The sequence below is a fragment of the Mauremys reevesii genome, linkage group 7 (genome assembly GCF_016161935.1).
Source record: "Mauremys reevesii isolate NIE-2019 linkage group 7, ASM1616193v1, whole genome shotgun sequence".
Classification (NCBI taxonomy): domain Eukaryota; kingdom Metazoa; phylum Chordata; order Testudines; family Geoemydidae; genus Mauremys; species Mauremys reevesii.
Window position 1 is genome coordinate 68,473,706 of NC_052629.1, and position 25,731 is coordinate 68,499,436.

General features: G+C 44.6%; 1 pseudogene; it reads left to right on the top strand.

Moving 5' to 3' along the window:
• Window positions 1–1,228: 1,228 nt before the first annotated feature.
• Window positions 1,229–18,722, top strand: LOC120368855 (annotated as a pseudogene).
• The last annotated feature ends 7,009 nt before the right edge of the window (window positions 18,723–25,731 follow it).

The window sequence follows — 25,731 nt, forward strand, 5'->3', positions numbered from 1 at the left end:
CTGCATGGAACAAAAAAAGCTTGCAGGTTTAACTCTTGGATCCATGTCTGCACTCCTCTGTTCTTTCCTCTCACGTTGGCACCATTATCATAGCCCTGACCTCTCATGTCAGCTATTGCAATTTCTGTATCTTCCAGTTTTTTAAGAAGCACATTTGTCATACCAGATCCTGTAATATCAATATCAATAAATTCTAGAAAATGCTCTCTGACAGTCACCATTGCAGGGACATTTTCACTAGGTTCTGTTGTTGTTGTTACAAAACACACCATTAAAGTCATTTGTTCCATATGGCTGATGTCAGGTGTGCAGTCCAGAATAGCAGAGTAACATCTTGCTGACTTCAGATCTGCCACAATCTTCTGTCTGACTTTTGTTGCCAGTAACTGTATGATCTCATTTTGAATTGTTTTTCCAAGGTAGTGGTGTGTGTACATTTCTTGGGTGGTGACTCTTCTTAGATGCTCCTGGAGTACAGCATGAAACACAGCCATCAGCTCCACAATTTTAAGAAAGTTTCCATTGTTTGGCACATGTAGCTGATCTGAAGTGCCACACAGTGCTAGGTTTTCGGTAGCAAGCATTCTCACAATGGCAATGAGCCTTTTCAGAACATTTTGCCAGTAAAGAGACTCTAATGCAATCTTCTCCTGATGCTGATCATCTATGGTGGCCTTTAACCTGAGTCGCATCTCAAGCTCTTTCCACCTATGGAATGCTCTCTGGTGATTTGCTGCCTTCTCATGGCATGCCAGATTTCTAGCCAGATTTTTCCAGTCCTTTGTTCCTGTAGAAGCCAATGTGGCTGGAACACTAGACTGGAAGAGTTTGCAACAAAACCAGTATGCAGCATTCCGTGTTTTTGAGTACATGAGCCATGGCCTCTCCGCTTTTTCTCATCATTGGGGATTTCATGCCAGTAATGTGTTGGATGGAAATTTCACCTGCCTGCAGAGGGCGCGCTGGTGCTGGAACGAGCTAATTCCTAGAAGTCACCAGCAGGAGGCGCTGCAGGGGTGAGTCTGCACGTCTACAAGAGTCCATTCCAAGTGGGATGATTCCAGTCACCTTTGTTAGTCCAGAGTTTATCTTCTTAACTCAGAGGAACTGACAGCTCCTATTGGCTAATTGCTTGTACCCACTTCTGCTGTATACAATATAAAAAGCGAGGATCCACTTTTCCTTTCTTTTATCTTGCCAGAATCCAGAATAATTGCTACACTCTGCAATGGAACCTCTGGGAGCAACAGAGCCTGGTGGTTTTCCTGGTGATTTGTATCTCTTCCTTTCTTTTCCTTTCGGCATGGAGAAAGATGTCTGGAAGTGGGAAGCTGCCTCCTGGGCCTGTTGCATTTCCCATCATAGAGAACACGCTGCAGCTGAATATGAGTGAACTGCATCCCAACATGTAGAGGAGGTAAGGCTGTTTTCTCGGTGTAAAGGTGTCCGGCTGAGGTCCGTCCCTTGGCGGGGCTGTGGGGTATCCCACCAACTCTTCTAGCTCGCTGTCCGTCTGGGCTCTGCGCTAGTGGGGGACTGTGGACACGCGGTCAGGGGCATAGGCCCTTTAAGCCGGGGCTGAGCCAAGAGTTCTAGAGCAGCCCAGGCCCTAAGTCGGGGCAGGGCCGCAGCCACACAGTCAGGGACTCAGGCCCTTAAGCAGGGGCTGAGTCAGCAGTTCACTAATAGCCCAGGCCCTAGGTCAGGGCGGGGCAGCAAACAAATAGTCAAGGACTCAGGCCTTTAGGCAGGGGCTGAGTCAGTAGTTCAATATCAGGAGGTCCTAGCCTCTCCAGGCCAGGGAAAAGGGGGAGTCTGCCACCCAAGGAGTGGGTGGCAGGGGGGACGCAGGCCCTCCCACTCCACTGTGTCCCAGCCCGGGGCCCTAGCAGCGGCAGAAACTCGCTGCTGTCAGTGGGGATCCTGGCCGCAACACTGACATAGGCTCTGGCAGTGTTGCAGCCAGACTGGGGTCGGCTGCCCCCGGGCTACTTCCACACTCCCCCTCGTAGGATACCTGAGTCGTGGTAGCGTCGCTGACGGTCTCAAACACCATTGGTTCCTCTGGGTAAGTAGCGGATAGTAGGCTCGGCTCCTCCTCGGGGTAGCGGGCAGGCGGCAGGCTCGGCTCCTCCTCGGGGTAGCGGGCAGGAGGCAGGCTCGGCTCCTCCTCGGGGTAGCTGGAGTGGGGTAGTCTCGACCAGTCCTCCTCGGGGTAATGAGCACGGGGTAGGCTCAGCCAGTCCTCCCCAGGGTAACGTGCGAGGGGTAGGCTCGGCCGGCCCGGTGCGACCTCAGGCTGGCCGCGGCCTTCTGCTGTCTCCCCAGAGGGAGCTCGGTCACAGATGTCTGGCCTCTCCGGTGGCTGGTTCCCAACTGAGCTCTGCTGGTGAGCTTTTATACTTCCGGGTCTGCGCCGTGACCTCTGAGGGGCGGGCGCAGGACCCAGTGACTCCGCCCACATTGGTGTTAGGGGAGTTCCATCCCTCGGCGGAGCTGTGGGATATCCCACTGCCTCGCTACACTCGGTATCAGTTGTTGGGTTGTAGGTGGACATTAAGCAGAGCCTGGCTCAAGCCTAGCCTGTTGGCAATTGCACATCAACTCAAATTTCAACTTATTTTTTCATTAAACAATCTATCTTGGGTGCTAGATGTAAACTGTTCGGGATAATGTACTGCTCATATTAAAGGGGATCTTATTCACCTCTAATCCAGAGTGCCCCCTGCAGCTGCACTGCCGTGGGTACAAGTGATCACAGGGTGGGGACAGCGCTCTAGTGGGTTATGTAAGGAAATGGCAGTGGTGAGCCTTGGGTTCTGTTCCTACCTCTGCTACAGACTCCAGGTGTGCTCTTGGCCATATCACTTAACCCCCTTGTGCCTTAATTTTTCCATCTGTAAAATTGCTCTAATGATATTTGCCTGCATTACAAAATGATGGTAAGGCAGAAACTGCAGCTCAGCTTTGAAGAAATGACATTGTAGTACTGCATGTTCTGGCCTTTTAGCGAGCTCTGCAAACACAGCCTGGGATTGGACAGACAGGTTGGATTCTTTCCTTCTCGCAAATCATCACAAATAATGAGGGTTGTACAAGACAAATGTTGCCCCCAGTCACAGCTGTTCCCCTTCATTCTCTTCTCATCATGCCCTGAGATACAGATGTGTTTGTCTGTTGATTTGCAAAGGTGTAATCAATTGGAAATTGAACAGTAATTCTGCTGGTGATGTGAAAGGGGAAACAGAATCTCACTTTTCTCTCTTTGGCTTTGCAAGGCCGACAAGAGTAAAACGAAGGGAAACTCTGTCTTGTCATCATAAAATCAGCTGCCATGACTGAATAAACACAGGCAGCATTTCTGTGGAATTAGAAATGTAATTTTTATATAGCGCTCAAGATCACCATTGAAAGGCCCCATATTAATGTAGTCTCCTCTCATAATGAAATAATTCAATCTGTGTTTTATAATTATTTTGGGAAGGCATAAACATATCTATAGGGGAAAATGTTAAAAATGTTCAGATAAAGTGAAGAACTGAAAAGTCAGGCAGACCCAGATCCTCCAAGATATGTTGGCCTCTAACTCTTATAGAAATCAATGGAGTTAGTCTCCTAAATACTGTACCTTGGAGGATCTGGGCTGAAATAGCCAAGTCTGGACAATGATCAGTAATAAAACTTGCCTAATATTAGCTCAGTGGCATGAGAGCACTTTCATCAGTTTGTAATCTGATCTACAAACATTCTTATTTGTAATTAAGTGGATCTAAATTAAAACTTACTGGTCTTTTGTGTTAAACTTTTACAGCTAAGTGCAAAGTATGGCCCAATTTTCACAATACACTTAGGCTCAGAACGGGTTGTGGTGCTGTATGGATATGAGATTGTGAAGAAAGCTCTGATTGGTCTCGGGGACGAGTTCAGTGGAAGAGGAAGTATGCCAATATTTCAAAAATCCGCCAAGGAAAGAGGTACCTTTCAAGTAACTTCAGCATATAGAGGAGAACTCAGTTGCAAAGACAAAAGGGAAACAGCTGGAGTTTTATTCATACAGTAATAAAAATTGGATAAATAGTCTTGGTTTCAGGAAAGAGCCCGTTCCCTATTGTGCCACTGTTGCCCAGAATTTGACATTCATGTGTGTACCCCAGAACTTGACAGTACAGCAGTCAGCCATTTTGTATGTTCAGCCACTGCTAGTTGAAAACCAAATATCACATAGATAGGAATAATCTCAGGCCTCTGTGAGACAAGGGCGGACAGCTGCATACTTGCAGTTTGTTAATCAGAATGGGAGGATGGGATAGAAAGTTATGGAGGAAAGTGAGTGCCTTGGTTTTAGGTGCCCCTGACATATTGTTGCTATGGCTAGAAATATCAGAAATGTTTTGAGCTAATGAGGAGTTTGTTGAAATTAGAAGAATTGAGGACCCAGCAGAGGTTTTTATGTTGACCCACTAGGAGTTACTCTAGGTTATGTGCTTTGTTAAAGTTAGCTATAAAAGATTTGGTAAAAGTAAATACCTCAGATCAGTTTGTGGGAGCTTTTCTTTGGGAAAGGAGCTGACATCTAAACTCCCTATCATCTGAATGGAAAGAGGGCCCCTGGAAGTCTGGCTAGTGATTACTCAAAATCATCTCAGATTGTGGGTAACTATATCTTGGATGTTCCAAACCTATTGCTTATGTCTGTGTGCTTAATATCTAATACATCATAGATTTAGATAAGAGCATGCTTATATCAATAATTTATCAGATGGAATTGCTATGTTCTCATTGATTTATTCCTGACATTGCCTAGAGTGAAACAGTTAAGTTACCACAGTTTTGGGTTCTGAAAACCCTGGGTAACACCACTGGTTCACCGACATGAATGGTTCCGAGCACATCAGTACAAGTTTATGACAGGTAACAGCCAGGCCAATCTACTTTAGTAGGCCCAGAATACAGCCAGGAAAGCAGGGCTGGAGAGGCCAAGAGGGTCAGAACAAACCATGAATTTCTATCCTGTTCTTCCCCTGAGCTCACTAACTAGGTATATCCCATAAGCAGTGAAGGATTATTTGTATTATTGTTTCACTTAGGTGTCTCAGTTTTTAAGATTCTTTAGTAGTGAGGAAAAAATAAATATGGAAGTGCCAAGAAGTCCTTTTCAGGAAGTCTTTTATCTTATTTCTGCATTAAGTGAAGTGTAGTTACATAAGAATCACAGTGACTGTGAAAACAACCTTCAGTATAGTTACTTGATTACACTGGAAAAATAACACTTGAACATTACTGAGGTTGTAAAGTCAAGCACTCAGAAGTTAGGAAATGCTAGAATTAAGATTCCCTACGCAACTGCACAGACATCTGAGTTAATGGAGTAACCGAGAGCAGCAGTAGCTTGTCATCTTGCATGTGGACAGGCACCAGGATCTGTGAGGTGCTGGTGCATGCCTAGTGAAGACAGAAACTTTGGAGATTTTAGCTGCTAAATTCTAAGAAGTCTCTACTGAGCATGTGTGAACTGTGATTTTTTTTCAAAGGCTTGTAACTTGGGCACATTGTAGGAAACCACTGAAAATTAAGTGGCCTATAATGGCCAATTAAAACCTCTGCAGTGGTGGAATAATGGAGGGTTAGTAGTCACCAGGGTGTCTTATGGTATGTCTTCACTACCGTCCGGATCAGCGGGCAGTGAGCGATCCAGTGGGGATCTAGTCTAGTTGAAGTTGCGTAACTTAGATCAATTCCCCCCCATTCAGTGTAGACCAGGCCTAATAAATATTGTAATGGGCCATAAAACAGTCTTTCTTTAAGAGTGAACCTTTTTTGCAGTCTGTCCCACCTTGTTTTTAGCTTGGACGTGCTAATTAACTGCTGCAGACCTGAGTAAGAACTTGGTACAGCTCAAAAGCTTGTCCCTTCCACCAACATAAGTTGATCCAACATATTACCTCACCTACCTTGTCTCAGCCATATCCAGAGTCCAACATGGCAACAGCAATACTGTGAACAGTAATTGCAATGTAACGGTAATGTCATCTCCCTAGTAGAAAACAGGCAATGATGTTGAAGCTGAACCTTTGACTCACCAGTGTTTGGGTATTTTTTCAAATAGGCAAACTGAGTCTTGTCCTCCCTCCTTTTATTCCTGTTCTCTTCCCATTTCTAGGTATTATTTTCAGCAATGGGGAGCAGTGGAAGCAGCTCCATTGATTTGCCCTCACTAATCTGAGAAATTGTGGGATGGGGAAGAAAAGCATTGAGGAGCGTATCCAGGAGGAAACTTGTTTTCTGATGGAAAGGCTCAGAAACACACATGGTGGGGATTGTTTCATGTCTGTTGGAAATTGAGGAGTCAAAGACTGTAGTCTTTCTGTTTTTCATTATATTAATTGTTTGGTTCAAACGTCTTATTACTCAAGCCATTAACTGCACATATAACAACCTGTGTTAATGTAATGGGAAAGGATGAGTGAAATGTTCCAGAGATGACCGTTTCTGGCTGTTTCTTTCTCACATTTTCTCCCCTGTGATCTGTGATCAATGAGCAAATGGAAGGTATTTGTTTAGAGTGGGTAGATGCTAATACAGTGAGCCATATTAGAGCGGGTTAGTTCCAGTGTTCTGGGTTAAAAAGACACCTATGCCTACAGTTTGCTTCTTCTCATTTTTTTTTCTCTGCTAGACATATGATACATGTTTGGCACCTACCTTCTATAGCAGTGGTTCTCAACCCATGGAGCGCGGGCTGCATTCAGCCCAATTAGGACACAGCTGCAGCCCAGCTCAGTTGTCTGCTAAAGGTCAGCCCACATACCGGGTCCCCCAGGTTCCTGGCTGCCCAGCGGAGGGGTTCAGGCTACCCCATCAGTCAGCGCGTTGGGATCAGGGCTGCTGGCACGGGTTTTGGGGGTCTGGGGCTCCTGGCCAGCCCAGCAGGGTCAGGGCAGCTGCCTGGCCCTGCAAGCTCTGGGGTCTGGGGAAGCCTCACAGCGAGGGTCCAGGGTCTGGGGCAGGCAGGCGGCTGGCCCTGCATGGCAGGGGTCCAGGGTCGGGGTCAGGTCCCTGATGCCGCTTTGCTGCCACCTGGCCCCTGCAGCCCAGATAACAAGTTGAGAACCACTGTTCTATAGTGACGGGCTCTATAGGAATGTTTGAAATCACGGTGTAAATTTACAATACTTCATAAATGACTCTCATTCTCTCTTATCTTATTCCTCTCTGTTCCTTGTGGGACATAGAGCCTTCCCCAGGGTCTTCCATCTTTGCTGGTTTCCTCCTGCAGTCTTAGGTTCTTCCAATTTCAATTTGATAACTAACAATTCTGCTTCTATTGTGCATTTCATGTTCCCCAAGGTCTACCTTATTGCCTCTTGCTATGAGAGTTCCAGTCCAACTCCTGTCTTATTATGTGATTCAAGTCTTTCGCCCATATATGTTCTAACATCTCTATTTTTGTTCCAGAATTTCCTGTCCCATCAGTTTTTGTTTTATCTTCCTTTGTTTTTTTTTCTACCCATCTGATATTGTGGATTTGTCTATGGCAGCTGTTTATAAGAACTTGGAGTATAGATATAAGGTCTCAACACGTTTCCTAGTTTCAGCACGATGTAGTAAGACTGACTTTACAATGATGCTAAATATTTGAAGTTTGGTTGGGAAGGTAAGATTTGTATTTCTCCAGATCAGATTTAGAGTTACAAGGGCATGTCTGGCTTTTGCTATTCTGGCTTTAATGTCTCTGTCTGTTCTACCTGTTGTATGTGGGATGCTGCCAAGATATGTGAAATATCAGAGCTCTTCTATGTCAGTGCCAGTTACACTCCTAAATTATTATTTATATTCCAGTAACATCTAACAGTCCCAGCTGACGTTGGGGCTCATTTGCATATAGACTGTTGGAACAAATGGTTTGAGACAATCCCTGCCCCAAGTAGCATACAACTTAAATAGACATGAATGAAAACAGTGGAAGAAATGAATGATTTCCCCTGCTATTTTAGAGATGGGGAACTGAGCCATAAGATCACCTGCCTCTTGCAATATTTAATGCAACACTAAGGGATACACTGATGTTGCCTCTGCCCATCTGGTGAATTGTAAGTGGGAGAGGAGAATGCAGTGAGACCCTTCCCCACCTCTGGTATCACATTAATGCTGCTACTTCTACTTGTGCACCCTGAGCCAAGGGGCAGCTATTGCTGTTGGGAATGAGTCAAAGAGAATCGACGGGTGAGGGACACGAGCAGGGGTCTGGTGCATGAAGAAAATGCTGCTTCTGGATGTTCCCCAGGAGCACTGTACTCTCAGGTCAGAGGGGTGAACTCTTGCCGATAATCCCCAGGAATGTTGTGCTGCTCCCTCTGATGCTGCAGCCTCAGGTTAGCTCTCAGTTACCAGCCCTGTGTGTTCCTTGTGCTTATGAGGAAGGAAGAACCTGAAACGGAAGCTAAGATGTCACTGGTGAGCCAGCGGGAAATTCAGCCTCCCCAGCTGTGTTAGCTGAGCTGTGGGGCCTGCTCAATACATTCTGAAGGAAGAAAGCAGACCCATCCCCCCTGCTGTTGTGCTGGGAGCCTTTACTCCTTCCTTAGCACAACAACAGTGTATTTATGCTGCACGGCCAGGGCTGGCAGTGCCAAGGGGAGATTGCTGTGCTCTAGGATTTAGTGATGATTAGGGCCCTACCAAATTCATGGCCATGAAAAACCCGTCACGGACCATGAAATTTGGTCTCCCTCCTGAAATCTGGCCTTTTGTGTGCTTTTACTCTATACTATACAGATTTCACAGGGGTGGCCAGTGTTTCTCAAATTGGGGGCTCTGACCAAAAAGGGAGTTGCAGGGGGGGCGCAATGTTATTTTAGGGGGGTCACTGTATTGCCACCCTTACGTCTGCACTGCCTTCTTAACTGGGTGCCTGGAGAGCAGCAGTTGTTGGCCAGGAGCTCAGCTTTGAAGGCAGCGCCCTGCCAGCAGCAGCACAGAAGTAAGAGTGGCAGTACTATACCATGCCATCCTTGCTTCTGCGTTGATGCCTTCAGAGCTGGGTGGCCGGAGAGTGGCAGCTGCTGACTGAGGGTCCAGCTCTGCAGGTAGCAGTGCAGAAGTAAGGGTGGCAATACCAAAAAATGATGGCCCCTGGTCAGACCACAGTGTGCCAAGCAGCAGAGCAGAGTGAAAATTAATTGCCAGCAGAAAAAGTGGTGTTTGTTTAATTTAGCATGTGAGAGGTAAGAGTGGTGATTGGGGCAGCCCTAACCCACCCTCCCCAGGGAATATTACTGTCAGCCCCACCTTGCCCTGGGGTGGGAGATCCACAATGTCCCCGTGCTGCCAGTGACTCTGATGCCGGGGGTGAAGACACTGAATTAAAACTGACTCTTTGTAGTTTTGTTTTGCTCCAGGGCAGCCCTTTGACCCCACCCTCTTCCTTACCCACGCACTCTCCAATGTCATCTGTCTTTGGGGACCGGTTTGACCATGAAGATAAGAAATTTTGTTACTTTAATTAGTCTCATACAGGAAAATGACAAGCTCCAGCGCTCTCCCTGGACAGTGGAATGTTCAGGGGTTTATTCCATTCTCCTCATTTGTACTGGGGGAGAGGACAGAAATTTCTTTCTTTAACTATTAATTTTCCTTAAACAAGTGTTATTTCAGATTCCCATCATGGTCTTATTCTCTTCATTAGGATGAAGCTACTACCAAACCCAGCCTCAAACTTGTTTCTAAGTCTTGTTTAAATTCCCACACAACACTTCATTAGCCCAGAATTAAGTTGGCTTATGGACATTCACTGTCAACATTATTGGTAAAAATCAAGCAAGTTGCCAGTTAAAATATTAACATCCACACCAGTGACATGTCACATGCCTTATCATATAAGCAACATGATAGTGAATCTGAAGATATTTCTCACCTCCAAAGCAAACTTCCTTTCATTTCCAGCTCACAGCCAGCCACCAGACACACCCTTATTCCTGAAAACCTTGCTAATTGCACAATGAAGGGCCAAACTCTTTGTTGGCATAACTCAGTCAAAATAAAGGGAGTTACACCACAATAGAGAATTTGACCCTTTTACTGCCACCTCAGGAAGTCTAACATATATTTTCCTTTTAAAGGCTACAATGGTTTATTGCTGCTTAAGAAAATTTGTGGTCAGAGCTAAGATTGGGCACTTGAGTGTTTTGTTTTGTTTTTCAAGAAAAGGATGTGTGTACTGGGGTTGGTTTTATGTGGGGAAAAAATGGAGCATACCTTAGCTGATATAACTGAATGTCACTGCTGTTTTTGTGAGGAATTTATGTATGTTCGATAGTATTACTTAGTGGAGTTTGCAATGATCTGTTGAATCCATTTTCATAAGAAGGTGCCAAAGAAACATTGTATTGTTCTGCTGTACTTGACTCATTTGAGTGAACACTATGACTGTTGTGTCCAGATATATCAAGCTGTGTTTTTCTTTCATCCTTTATAGCTGCACTCTTTTTTCCCGACTCTCATGGATTACATCCCTGGGCCTTACCGGAGGATATTTAAAAAATGCTCAGGAGTTCAGAAGATCTGGAAAGAGTGAAGATGCACAAAGAGTCTCTGGATCCCAACTACCCTCAAGACTTTATTGATGTTTTCCTCGTCAAAATGGGAGAGGTATGTGAAGGCAGCAGCCCTTCCGCTTTCCTGTGGAGTGGGTTATACGTATCATCGGGATTAATTTGTTAAGCAACAACATAGGACATGGCTTTGGAGAAGGCCCAAAGGGAAGACATGCTCTCCGCCCAAGGAACATACATTATAATGGTCAAACTCTGCTCTCCTCTTTCATGTAAAAAAAAAATCATCTTAATGCACAGAACAGGGCCCAATGCACCACGGTAATACATTTGTAATGTCAGGTGCTATGGGCCATTTTTGTGGGATTTTTATAATGATCAGAGGTGGGTCACCTGCTGGGTAGAAGAATATATATCTGAATATCTCAATATATCCTACAGTTTTACCATCAAGAGTCAAAGATCGTCACCAAATCTTTTTTCAGGAGCAAAAGAATGTCCAGTCAGAATTTAATGTGGAAAGTTTGGCACGAAGCACAATAGAGTTATTTGTCGATGGAACAGGGACAACCAGCATCACTCTGATATATGGACTCCTTATTCTTCTGAAATACCCAGAAATAGAAGGTAGAAGTCTCCCTTCCTCAAACACACAAAATGTTAGGTCCTGGGGGGATGTGAGGAATGCATGGACCAGTAAATGGATATAGACATCTCCCACCAAAATGCACCACGCCTGGCCTGTTATTGTAACATGGTGGTGGTTCATTAGTTTATGTGAAGTGAGCTGAAGATGTGTTGGGGGGGTGGGGGTGGTTTCCTACTCCAGTTCCCTGCAGGCAGGAGTTCTCATCCAAAAAGCACCATTACAATGGGTATTACTTGTCCCCGTATTGACAGACTGAGCAAAGGGTCCAAAGGCTAAATAGGCCGTTGTGATTGAATTCCTCTCTCAGTCCAGATCAGTGAAGTTTTTGTAACACCAAATTGACCAGGTTTGTTATAATCCCAAATTGCAGACAGTGTGACACAATGGTGGGCAAATCTATGGGAATCCTCTTCTTTACCATTATAATTAAACCTCATTAATCTGAGGACAGAGAAAATTCACAAAGACATTGACCGTGTGATTGGCCAAAGTCGAAGCCCCTGCATGGTGGATCGAAGCCAGATGCCCTACACAGATGCTGTGGTACATGAAATCCAGAGATTCATCGCTCTTGTCCCATTAGGTGTCTCACGTGCTGCGACTAGAGATGTTCATCTCAAACAGTATGTTATTCCCAAGGTCAGTTCTCAATGTGTCTGTGAAGGGTCGAGTTCTTTTACCTTTTTCTCTTCTTAATTGTGAATTATTCGCAATAGAAATGCTTCAGATAGATTTTGTGTGGTGGTTTTTTTGTTGCTGATTTACCAATATTATACCAATTATTATTGAATCCCTCCAAGCCTCTGCATGAATCAGAACAGCAGTTTGCAGTCTGCAGACTGGGCTTTCAGTCCAGGAAAGGGTTTCAGATTCTAGCTGTGGCATTTCGATATGGAATAGAAAATGCATTTAGCAATGGTAATCACTAAGGTTTTGATATCAAACTAGTATGCAGAAACATTCTCTTCTTTTGAGGCCGAAGGGATTTTGTTTCTGGGGAAATTTCTTGGCACAATTAGTTCACAAGCAGAACATCACAGAAAATGGAAATGACTGAATACATTTAAAAAGTATTAGAGCCCTCTCAACCTTATTTCTGGAACTGAATGCAAGCCAATCAATACAAATACAAAAAACTAAAAACTAAAAACTACACTTCAAGGTTAAGATATTTTTAATAGTGAGCCAAGCTTACACAGTTAATTCTTGTTTTTTGTTTACTAAATAATGAAAAATAGACTTAGATTTATATTAAATAGACTAATAGATTCTAAGGACCATTGTGATTCTTTAGTTTGACATCCTATATATCACGGGCCATGGGACTTGTCCAAGAGCAGATCTTTTAGAAAAACTTCCAATCTTGATTTTAAGAACTTATCAGTGATGGAGAATCCACCACGTCCCTTGAGAAATTGTTCCGATGGGTAATTACTCTAACTGTTAAAAACTTCCACCTTATTTCTATTCTGAAATTGTCTAGCTTCAGCTTCCAGTGACTAGATCATGTTACACCTCTCTCTGATAGATTGGGGAGTCCATTATTAAATATTTGTTCACCATGCACTTATAGATACTTATGGACTGTTATCAAGTCACCCCTTGACCTTCTCTTTGTTAAACTAAACAGATTAAGCTCCTTGAATGTATCCTGATAAGGCATGTTTTCTAATCCTTTAATCATTTGAGTTGTGGGCGCCAGAATTGGACACAGTATTCCGGCAGGCGTCTCACCACTGCCAAATACGTACTCGAGATTCCCCTGTTTTGCATCCCAGGATAGCACTAGCTTATTTGGCCACAGCATCACAGTAGGAGCTCATGTTCAGCAGATTATGCACCACAACCCCCAAATCTTTTGAAAAGTCATTATTCTACTAGGATAAAGGCCCCATCCTGTAAATCTGGCCTGCCTTCTTTGTTCCCAGATGTCTATATTTACATTTAGCTGTATCGAAATGCGTATTGTTTGCTTGCGCCCATTTTACCAAGCAAGCTAGATTGCTCTGAATCAGTGACCTGTCTTCACTATTTGCCACTCCCGCAAGTTTTGTGTCATCTGCAAACTTTTTTAGTGATGATTTTCTGTTTTCTTCTATGTCATTGTTAAAAATGTTAAATAGCATAGGGCCAAGAACCAGTCCCTGCAGGATCCCACTGAAAACAGACCTGCTCAATAACAATTTCCTATTTACAATTAAATTTTGAGATCTATCAATTAGCCAGTTTTTAATCCATTTAATATGTGCCATATTAAAATTATATTGTTCTGTTTTTTTAATCAAAATGTCATATGATACCAAGTCATGCCTTACAGAAGCCTAAGTATGTCGTCACTACTACCATTATCAAGCAGCCTTGTAATCTCATCAGAAAAGGATATCAAGTTAGTTTGACAGAATCTATTTTCCATAACCCCATGTTGATTTGCATTAATTACATTATCCTCCTTTAGTTATTTATTAATCTAGTCCCATAATATCTGCTTCATTATCTTGTCTGGGATTGATGTCAGGCTGATAGAGCAGTGATTAACCAGCTGATCCCATTGACCCTTTTTAAAAATTGGCACAGCATTAGCTTTCTTCCAGTCTTCTGGAACTTCCCCACTGCTCCAAGACTTATTGAAAATCTACATGGTCCACCAAGTGCCTCGGCCAGCTCTTTTAAAACTATCGAATGCAAGTTACCTGGACCTGCTGATTTCAAAATATCTAACTTTAGTAGCTTCTGCTTAACATCCTCCAAAGATACTAGTGGACAGATATACAAGGCCAGCAAGGATGATTGTGATCATCTAGTCTGACCTGTATAACATAGGCCATAGGACTTCCCAAAAATAATTTCTTTGATGTAGCTTCTCTCTCACTGGCAGGGGTATTTTGCTGGGTCTGATATGCTGAATAATACTACTTATCTGCTGAATCTCAAAGCACTTTACCAAGAGGAGGTAGTATCGCTATCCCCATTTTACAGAGGGGGGCAACAAGGGCTCTGACACCAAAAGTGACTTGCCCAAAGTCACTCAATGTATCTTAGATCTGCCAGTGAGTAGTACAAAGGTGTGAACTGATGTGCAGTGGGTATAACTGGGCTCATGAAATTTTAATATTTCTGCCTCTGTTGAAAGCATGATGTTCAGGGGATGCAAGTGTAACCCTTCTGCCAGGCCAAATTGATAGCAGCAAGGGCCAGGTTCAATACATAGAGGTCCCTTCCCTACAATGTAATGCAAAACCAGCTCGAGCCCCCACCCAGTGACCTGGGAAAATCTTACACACACCCCTGGGTGCCTCAAAGAGGCAATACTTCCCCTCTCGCAAGCACAGAGTCTTGGTGTAGCAGAAAATGTTTAATAACATGAGATAAACAACATAGCATTAAATTGGGAAAACACCTCAACTAGAGTTCATAGACCAAACCATGAGCAAAGACCCACCCCAGGAAATTGGGCCGTGTCCTCTTCCCTGGGCTCTTGAGTCCAGCAACCCCAAAATCACCCCAAGACTCCAAAGTCCAATACCCCAAATGTCCCTAGAGCCCAGCAACCCAAAGATCACCCACAGTCCCAAAAGTCCCACAACCCAAAAGTCTCTGTCCCAGGTCAGTGCAGCCCAAGAGTTCAAGAGTCTATCTGCAGGGGTTTCCCCCCTGCCGGCCTGGGTAGAAAGGGGCACCTTACATGGTCCGGGGCCAACTGCCCTGCCTCTCTGTGGGATTCTGCTTCCGTCTTCCCCACAAACTGCTCAGCTCTGCTCCACCAGCCGTCCCGTGATCTGCTCCAGCCGTCCCCACAAACTGCTCGGCTCCACTCGCTCTATGGGCTACTCTAACCGTCCCACAAACTACTCCGCTCTGCCAGCTGCTCTGCTCCACCAGCCATCCTGTGATCCACTCCAGCCGTTCCCGCAAACTGCTCAGCTCTGCTCACTCCATGGGCATTCCAACTGTCTCACAAACTGCTGTGCTTTGCCAGCTGCTCTGCTCCGCAATATAGCTTCAGGCTCCCCCACTAGTTAGCACAGCTCTTTAGTGATTTCAGCTCTTAGTGAGTTCAGCTCAGGAACCTGTAACTTAGATTCTTAAGAGAATAAAAAATCAGCTCTGCTATTAAACAGTGGAGAGTAGAGGAGGAAGTACAATTGATGCTTCTGTCTCACACAAGGAGCCCACTCCTTTGTCTAGAGAGTGCCACTCAATTGATGGTGAGACTCCCTGTCACAAAGCAGTTTCACAGTTCCTCATCCACACAATCAGGGTGACAACACTCCACCTCTCCCGCCCCAACAACAAAGAAACTGGGAATCCCAAAGCTGCCAAAGCAACCATCCCAGGCTGCTGTGGGCTATGCCAGGCGGGGTGGGTGTGCCTATGCAAACACGATCAGCCCCTGAAATTCTTTTCCACACTCGCCATAATTCACCACAAGATGTCAGGGTAGAGCTCATCCTGTCTCTGCTTACACAAGGAAATGAAGAAAAACAAAGATGGATTCTGCAGTCCAGCTCAGTGAATTTTGGAGGCTTCTCTCTTTTGGATAGTATCCACTTTAACTCTTTTTTTCTGCAGTTGCTAATTCAGGGCACCATGATATTCCCTGCACTGAAGTCAGTTCTATATGACAGCAGGGAATTTCCAAACCCAGAGCAATTTAACCTGGGACATTTCTTGGACGAAAATGATGCCTTTAAGAAGAGTGACTTCTTCATGCCTTTTTCTGTAGGTAAAATAAGCTGTTTTATTTCAAATCCTAGACTGTCTTCTGGCTTTGCCTTGAATTTCCTAGTGTCTCTCAGACTATTTAGTGCATACTTTTTCCGGTGGCCTATGAAGCAGAGTCTCTCCTGCTAGCAATGCATCTATCCGTCTTTAAAGAGTGTCACTTTCTGTTCCTTGGTCTGAAATGAGTTTTTTGACTAACTACACACTCCCTTCTCTTCGCTCTGCCTGGCAACTTTGTGTCTTGCTTTGTGTGGTGTCTATTGGGTATAAATTAATCATGATCAAACGTGCAGATAACACTAAAATTGAAGGGAGTACCAAACATACAGTAAGACAAAGCCAACTGCATAGACAGCTGGAGAGAGATCCTAGAAATGCAGGGTTGGAAGGGACCTCAACAGGACCATGTAAATCTAGACCATCCATGACAGATATTTGTCCAGCCTGTTCTTAAAACCCTCCAGTGATGGGGATTGCATAACCTCACTTGGAAGCCTGTTCCACAGTTTGACTCTCTGTATAGTTAAAAAAAGTTTTCCTAATATCTAACCTAAATCTCCCTTGTTGCAGATTAAGCCCATTACTACTTGTCCTACCTTCAGTGGACATGGAAAACAATTGATCCCTGTTCTTTTTCTAACAGTCCTTCACATATTTGAAGACTGTTATCAGGTCCCTCCTCAATCTTCTTTTATCAAGAATAAACATGCCCAGTTTTGTTAATCTTTCCTTAGTGGTCAGGTTTTCTAAACCTTTGATCATTTTTGTTGCTCTCTTCAGGACTCTCTCTAATTTATCCACATCTTTCCTAAAGTGTGGTGCCCAGAACTGGACAGGGTACTTAAGCTGAGACCTCACCAGTGCTGAGCAGAGTGGGATAATTACCTACATGTCTTACATACAACACTCCTGTTAATCCACCCCAGAATGTTATTAGCGTTTTTTGCAGCTGCATCACATGGTTGACTGATATTCAGTTTGTGAACCACTATAACCCTTCCGCCACCCGGATCCTTTTCAGCAGTACTACTGCTTAGCTAGCTATTTCCCATTTTATAGTTGTGCAGTATAAATGTCCATATATTATAAGCATATTCTCCAGTCCATTATCCAAGTCATTAATGAAAATATTAACTAGTACTGGACACAAGAAAGGCCCTTCCTGGACCCCATTATATACACACCCTCGCAGTCTGAAAGCAAACCATTGATAGCTTTTCTCTGAGTACATTTTTTTTCAATCAGTTCTGAACCCACCTTATAGTAATTTCATCTTAACCACATTTCCCTAGTTCGCTAATGAGAATGTCATGAGGATCTGAGTCAAAAGCCATATTAAAACAAAGATATATTACATCTACTGCTTCCCCTCTGTTCTCTAGGTCAGTATCCCTGTTAAAGAAGGAAATCTGGTTGGTTTGGCATGATTTGCTCTTGACAAATCCATGCTGGCTATTCCTTATATCCCTATTATCTTCTAGGTACTTACCAATTGATTATTTAATACTTTGTTCCAGTATCTTTCCAGGCTGACTGGTCGACAATTCCCCAAGTCCTCTTTCTTCCACTTGTTAGAGATAGGTACTATGTTTTTCCATTTCCAGACTTCTGGGACCTCACTCATCTTCCATGGGTTCTCAAAGATAATTGCTAACAGTCCTGAGATTGCTTCAGCTAGTCCCTTATGTTCATTGGCCTCTGCTGACTTGAATATGTCTAACTTATCTAAATATTCTTTAACCGGTTCTCCCCCTATTTTGGAGTGCATTTCTTTCCTCTCGTTGTTAATATTAATTGTGTTGAATATGTGGTCACCATTCACCTTCCCAGTGAAGACTGAAGCAGAAGGGGCATTAAATACCTCAGCCTTCTTGATCTCATGAAGGGGCTACATAACTTCTCTACTTGAATGTAAGCTACCGAGCCTCCCTGTCACTCTGTTAACAGTGCCTTTCAGCCTTCTTCCTCCATCCTGCTACTCAGGACACCTACACCTCTCTACTTGTTACTTCTCCCCTTCTACTCAATCACCACCATGTCACTGCCCCAGAAAACTGTTTAGCTCATTTGGAATGTGGATAACGTATTCCTCAAACCCCACATCTTCCTGCCCCCCACATCTTCCCACCCTTCACCCCAAATTGCCTCTAAAACGGCAATATAGGAACTCAGTTCTTCAAATTATCTGTGAGCGGCTTCTTAAACCCCCATACACTTTCATACCTTACTGAACTCTGAGAAACAGCCATTTTCCTCCATGCACTTGCCCTGAATCACTCTGTGCATCTAACTTTAATCCTGAGATTTTGCTCCTATAATAACCATATTTAAAATGTGCTGCAAAGAAAGATCTCTAGCATCAACTCAAAATTCCTTTTTCATTGCAGGGAAGCGAATTTGCATGGAAGAGGGTCTGGCTCGGGTGGAGCTCTTTTTGGTACTGACAACGATTTTGCAGAACTTTACCTTGAAACCTGTCATTGACCCCAAAGACATTGATATAACTCCCAAGTCGAGCTTCATGTCAAATGCACCAAAATCATTCCAGCTCTGAGTTCTTCCTCGATAAAGACAATGAAAAGTCACCTCAGTACCTTAGACTTGTGCATTAATCTGATTGTCTTTGATTCTGAACTCATTTACACAGTGAGAGAAATGAACTCATTGTCTTCAAAGAGACAGATCAATTACTAGTTTTTTAATGTAACTTGGATTTAACAAAATTATGTGTAATATCAAAAAATAACTGTACAATTGACTCAAAAAGCCACGTAGAATAATCATGCAGAGTTCCTAGACAGGCTCAGGTTGGAACAGAAGTTGGGTATGTTTTAGTTTATTTGTGGGTTAGTTGACAACTATGGAAACTTTGTTAGGAAGCGCTAAGGCTTCTTTATTGACAGAGAGTTGGTAACTGTGTCCAGCTGTTAGGATATAGATATTTAAGCCTGGCTGTAAAGGCCTATACTTTAAGAATTTATGTATATGTTTATTATTTAGCTAGTTATAGAGGTATAAAAGAGAGAATCTGTGTAAGGGCCTTCTCTCACTGTGACAGTCTGAGGCCCTGTTCTTAGGCCAATGCCTTTGGCTAAACAGCAGAGGCAGCCATAAGCTTGGAAGCGTGCAGTCACATCCTTACATTTTATAGTTATATTGAAATAAGGCAATCTGGGGCTGTTAGGAAGGTGATCCGATCTATCACCTCCAGAGAAAGGGAAGAGCCTAGAAGATGTAAAAGGAAATTTAGTTTGATAGTTTTCTGTCTGGTAAGAACTCACTTTTTAATAGACACAGTTGGGAAACCCTTATGTCGGTATAGATGTGGTTGTGAAATCCTCACTTCTGTATTGTTTGGTCATTGTAGTTCTCACTTTGCTATGTTTTTTTTGAATGATTTCTGTCTGGTTCTGTGATTATTTCTGTCTGCTGTATAATTAATTTTGCTGCGTGTAAACTAATTAAGGTGGTGCAATATAATTGGTTAGCTAATCATGTTACAGTATGTTAGGATTGGTTAGGTAAATTTTAGTAGAATGATTGGTTAAGATATAGCTAAAAATATTACTATATAAATTAGGGACAAACTGGAAGTAAGTTGGGATTTGAAAATAAGGAAAAAGGAACTTGAATTTAAGCTTGCTGGAAGTTCACCCCAATAAACATTGAATTGTTTGCACCTTTGGACTTCGGGTATTGTTGCTCTCTGTTCATGAGAGAAGGACCAGAAAAGTGGGAAAGTGAAGGAATAAGCTCTCTAACAAGAGCCAATGAGAATAAATTGTGATGATGTAATGCTTTTGGCTCAATATCCTACTATGATAGGCAGAGTTTCTGTGGCATTGGACTGAAATAAAGTTCTCCCTCCCCTGCTCGTTCATAGAATCATAGAATCATAGAATCTCAGGGTTGGAAGGGACCTCAGGAGATCATCTAGTCCAACCCCCTGCTCAAAGCAGGACCAAACCCAACTAAATCATCCCAGCCAGGGCTTTGTCAAGCCTGACCTTAAAAACCTCTAAGGAAGGAGATTCCACTACCTCCCTAGGTAACCCATTCCAGTTCTTCACCACCCAAGAGTGAAATAGTTTTTCCTAATGTCTAACCTAAACCTCCCCCTCTGCAACTTGAGACCATTACTCCTTGTTCTGTCATCTTCTACCACTGAGAACAGTCTAGATCCAGCCTCTTTGGAACCCCCTTTAAGGTAGTTGAAAGCAGCTATCAAATCCCCCCTCATTCTTCTCTTCTGCAGACTAAACAATCCCAGTTCCCTCAGCCTCTCCTCATAAGTCATGTGCTCCAGCCCCCTAATCATTTTTGTTGCCCTCTGCTGGACTCTCTCCAATTTATCCACATCCTTCTTGTAGTGTGGGGCCCAAAACTGGACACAGTACTCCAAATGAGGCCTCACCAGTGCTGAATAGAGGGGAATGATCACATCCCTCGATCTGCTGGAAATGCCCCTACTTATACAACCCAAAATGCCATTAGCCTTCTTGGCAACAAGGGCACACTGTTGACTCATATTCAGCTTTTCGTCCACCGTAACCCCTAGGTCCCTTCCTGCAGAACTGCTGCCCAGCCATTCGGTCCCTAGTCTATAGCAGTGCATGGGATTCTTCCGTCCTAAGTGCAGGACTCTGCACTTGTCCTTGTTGAACCTCATCATATTTCTTTTGGCCCAATCCTCTAATTTGTCTAGGTCCCTCTGTATCCTATCCCTACCCTCCAGCGTATCAACCACTCCTCCCAGTTTAGTGTCATCTGCAAACTTGCTAAGGGTGCAGTCCACACCATCCTCCAGATCGTTAATGAAGATATTGAATAAAACCGGCCCCAGCACTGACCCTTGGGGCACTCCACTTGATACCGGCTGCCAACTAGACATGGAACCATTGATCACTACCCGCTGAGCCCGACCATCTAGCCAGTTTTCTATCCATCTTACCGTCCATTCATCCAGCCCATACTTCTTTAACTTGCTGGCAAGAATACTGTGGGAGACTGTATCAAAAGCTTTGCTAAAGTCCAGAAATAGCACATCCACTGCTTTCCCCTCATCCACACAGCCGGTTATCTCATCATAGAAGGCAATTAGGTTAGTCAGGCATGACTTGCCCTTGGTGAATCCATGCTGACTGTTCCTGATCACTTTCCCCTCCTTTAAGTGGTTCAGGATTGATTCCTTGAGGACCTGTTCCATGATTTTTCCAGGGACTGAGGTGAGACTGACTGGCCTGTAGTTCCCTGGATCTTCCATCTTCCCTTTTTTAAAGATGGGCACTACATTAGCTTTTTTCCAGTCGTCCAGGACCTCCCCCGATCGCCATGATTTTTCAAAGATAATGGCCAATGGCTCTGCAATCTCATTGGCCAACTCCTTTAGCACCCTCGGATGCAGCGCATCCGGCCCCATGGACTTGTGCTCGTCCAGCTTTCCTAAATAGTCCCGAACTACTTCTTTCTCCACAGAGAGCTGGTCACCTCCTCCCCATACCGTGCTGCAGAGTGCAGCTGTCTGGGAGCTGACCTTGTCTGTGAAGACAGAGGCAAAAAAAGCATTGAGTACACTAGCTTTCTCCACATCCTCCGTCACTAGGTTCCCTCTCTCATTCAGCAAGGGGCCCACACTTTCCTTGACTTTCTTCTTGTTGCTAACATACCTAAAGAAACCCTTCTTGTTACTCCTAACATCTCCGGCTAGCTGCAACTCCAAGTGTGATTTGGCCTTCCTAATTTCACTCCTGCATGCCTGAGCAATACTTTTATACTCCTCCCTGGTTATTTGTCCAACCTTCCACTTCTTGTAAGCTGTTTTTTTGTGTTTAAGACGAGCAAGGATTTCACTGTTAAGCCAAGCTGGTCGCCTGCCATATTTACTTTTCTTCCTACACATCGGGATGGTTTGTTCCTGCAACCTCAATAAGGTTTCTTTAAAATACAGCCAGCTTTCCTCGACTCCTTTCCCCGTCATGTTATTCTCCCAGGGGACCTTGCCCATCAGTTCCCTGAGGGAGTCAAAGTCTGCTTTTCTGAAGTCCAGGGTCTCTGTTCTACGGCTTTCCTTTTTTCCTTGTGTCAGGATCCTGAACTCGACCATCTCATGGTCACTGCCTCCCAGGTTCCCATCCACTATTGCTTCCTCTACTATTTCTTCCCTGTTTGTGAGCAGCAGGTCAAGAAGAGCTTTTCCCCTAGTTGGTTCCTCCAGCACTTGCACCAGGAAATTGTCCCCTACACTTTCCAGAAACTTCCTGGATTGTCTGTGCACCGCTGTATTGCTCTCCCAGCAGATATCAGGGTGATTAAAGTCACCCATGAGAACCAGGGCCTGTGATCTAGCAACTTCTGTTAGTTGCTGGAAGAAAGCCTCGTCCACCTCATCCCCCTGGTCCGGTGGTCTGTAGCAGACTCCCACCACGACATTACCCTTGTTGTTCATACTTCTAAATTTAATCCAGAGACTCTCAGGTTTTTCTGCAGTTTCATACTGGAGCTCTGAGCAGTCATACTGCTCTCTTACATACAAGCATAACTCCCCAACTTTTCTGCCCTGCCTGTCCTTCCTGAACAGTTTATATCCATCCATGACAGTACTCCAATCATGTGAGTTATCCCACCAAGTCTCTGTTATTCCAATTACATCATAATTCCCTGACTGTGCCAGGACTTCTAGTTCTCCCTGCTTGTTCCCCAGGCTTCTTGCATTTGTGTATAGGCACTTAAGATAACTCGCTGATTGTCCCGCTTTCTCGGTCTGAGACAGGAGTCCTCCCCTCTTGCAGTCTCCTGCTTGTGCTTCCTCCCGGTATCCCACTTCCCCACTTACCTCGGGGCTTTGGTCTCCTTCCCCCGGTGAACCTAGTTTAAAGCCCTCCTCACTAGGTTAGCCAGCCTGCTTGCAAAGATGCTCTTCCCTCTCTTCGTGAGGTGGAGCCCGTCTCTGCCTAGCAATCCTTCTTCTTGGAAGACCATCCCATTGTCAAAGAATCCAAACCCTTCTCTCCGACACCATCTGCGTAGCCATTCGTTGATTTCCGCGATTCGACGGTCTCTACCCTGGCCTTTTCCTGCCACAGGGAGGATAGACGAGAACACCACTTGCGCCTCAAACTCCTTTATCCTTCTTCCCAGAGCCACGTAGTCTGCAGTGATACGCTCAAGGTCATTCTTGGCAGTTCATGCAAGTTAAACTAAGCACAGTGTTAATAAAGTTGCTCCTCATTAATTTTCCAACTCATCTCAACACTTCTATATATTTTCATATTTATGGATGTAAGCAGAGTCAGGATGAGCTCTACCCTGACATCTGGTGGTAAATTACTAGGAGTGGGGAAAGGAATTTCAGGAATTTGCATTGGAGTGGGGAAAGGAATTTCAGGCATTTGCCTTGGCAAACCCACTCCACTTAGCATAGTTCACAGCAGCCTGGGATGGTTATTTTCACAGCTGTGGGCCCCCCAATTTCTTTGTTATTGGGGCAGGAGGAATAAAGTGTTGTCACCCTGATTATGTGAATGAGGAACTATGAAACTGCCTTATGACAGAGAATCTCACCATCAAGTAAATAGCACTCGCTAGACAAGGGACATGGGTGCCAAAACCCAGTGAATTGAGAGGGGTTGGGGACTGGTGTGTGTACCTGATGGTATGGGCCCCTTTTGAGGGTGTGGAACACCAATTGCACATTCTCCTCTCTCCACTGTTGAAGAGCAGAGCTAATTTTAAATCCTTTAGGAGTCCATCTAGAGGCTGCTGACCTGAATTCATGTTGGGCCAATGGTGCACCAGCACTGGGGTTCCCCTACTACAAGCTGAAATCACTAAGAGCTGAAATCACTAAAAGCGCTAAGCTTACTGAGCTGAGATCACTGAGTGCGGTGTTAACTAGTGGGGGAGCCTGAAAATCTATCGCTAAGTGGCTGGCAGAGTGGAGCTGTTGCAGTACATTTGAGCAGCCCACAGAACAGTGAGCGGAGCGGTTTGTGGGGACGGCTGAAGCGGTTCACAGTTCGGCTGGAGGAATGGCACAGCTGGTGGAGTGGAGCCAGTCATGGTGAAGGCTGCAGCAGAACTCCATGGAGAGGCAGGGCAGTCAGTCTTGGATCATGTAAGGTGCCCCTTAACACCCTGTGTGTGCCCCCCCCATTTCCACCCAGACTGGGGTGGGGTAAAACTCTGCAGATAAACTTTTGAACTCTGGGGTGGCACTGACCAGAGACAGAGACTTTTGGGTTGTTGGACTTTGGGGTGATTGGACTTAAGACCCTAAGGGGGAAAGGACATTGCCAAATGTACTTGGAGGTGGGTTTTGTTTTGCTTATGGTTTGTGTATAATCCTGTTTGTGGTGTCTCTCCAACATGATGCCGCATTGTTTCCCTCCTTTATTAAAAGGATTTTGCTACACTCAGACTCTGTGCTTGCGAGTGGGGAAGTATTGCCTCCTAGAGGCACCCGAGGGGGTGGGGTGGTATGTAATTGTCCCAGGTCACTGGGTGGGGGATTGAGCCGGTTTTGCTTTGTGTTATTGAAACGGAACCCCTGGATACTGAACCCGGCCCTTGTTGCTGCCAACTCAGAGGGGCAGAAGGGTTACATGTAGTTTTGTGATACACGTTCCACGGCTAGGACCAAGCTGGGAGGTGCAGATTCATTCACCAAATAGTCACTGAACCAACAAGACATGATGCCAATTTAGATTTGGGATTGGGGGGTAGTGAGGACCTCATGGAACAACTGTTTGTAGGGGACAACCTTGGCCCTAGTGATCATAAGATAATTCAGTTTAAACTAAATGAATGGAAAAACAAAAATTGATCTTCAACTAGGGCCCTGGATTTCAAAAGTGCTAACTTTAAAAACTTAAGAGAATTAGTTAGGGAAGTGGACTGGACTGAAGAACTCAAGGATTTGAATGTGGAGAAGACAACGTTGCAGAAACTATCTGAAGGCTGCATCCCAAGCAAGGGGCGAAAAAATTGCTGGGAAGGGCTCCAGACGAAGCTGGATGAGGAAGCATCTCAAACAAGTGATTAAGAGAAAGCAGAAAGCCTAAAAGGAATGGAAGATAGGATGGATCAGCAAGGAAAACTACCTCTTGGAGGTCAGAAATTGTAGGGATAAAGTGAGAACTGCCAAAAGTTAAGCAGAGTTGTACCTTGCAAAGGGAATTAAAACCAATAGTAAAAGGTTTTTTTGGCCATAATAATAATAATTAGAAAACAAGGAAAAAAGAAGTGGGACTGCTAAGCACTGAGGATGAGGTGGAAGCTCCCAGCCGGCAGGCTAACAGGCTCCCAGACTGCAGTGTCAGGTTGTGCTGCACCACAGCACTTTACTCTGGTTCGCTGTTAAAGTGCCCTTTCAAAGCCTCCCTATGTCGTGTAACACTGCATTGAGCTTGTCTGATAGCTCCTGTGTCCGGCTGTTCAAACTCAGCAAACAGCTGCTCCACCTCCACCCCGAGGCAAGTTCTCCCCCTTTGCTTCAGAGATGTTATGCAGGACACAACAGGCAGCTATAACCATTGGGATATTTTTTGCGCTGAGATCCAATCCGATAAGTAAACAACACCAGCGCCCTTTCAATCTACCAAACACACATTCAGCTGTCATTCTGCACCTGATGAGCTGCTTGTTGAGGCTCTCACGGCGGCCAGTGTATGTCTTCATGAACCGAGGGAGTAAGACGTAGACTGGATCCCCAGGATCATTATTGCAACTTCAAGATCGTCAATGGTTATCAGCTGGTCAGGACAGAGTGTCCCTGCTTGTAGCTTTCTGAATAGTCCTGTGATCTTAAAGATG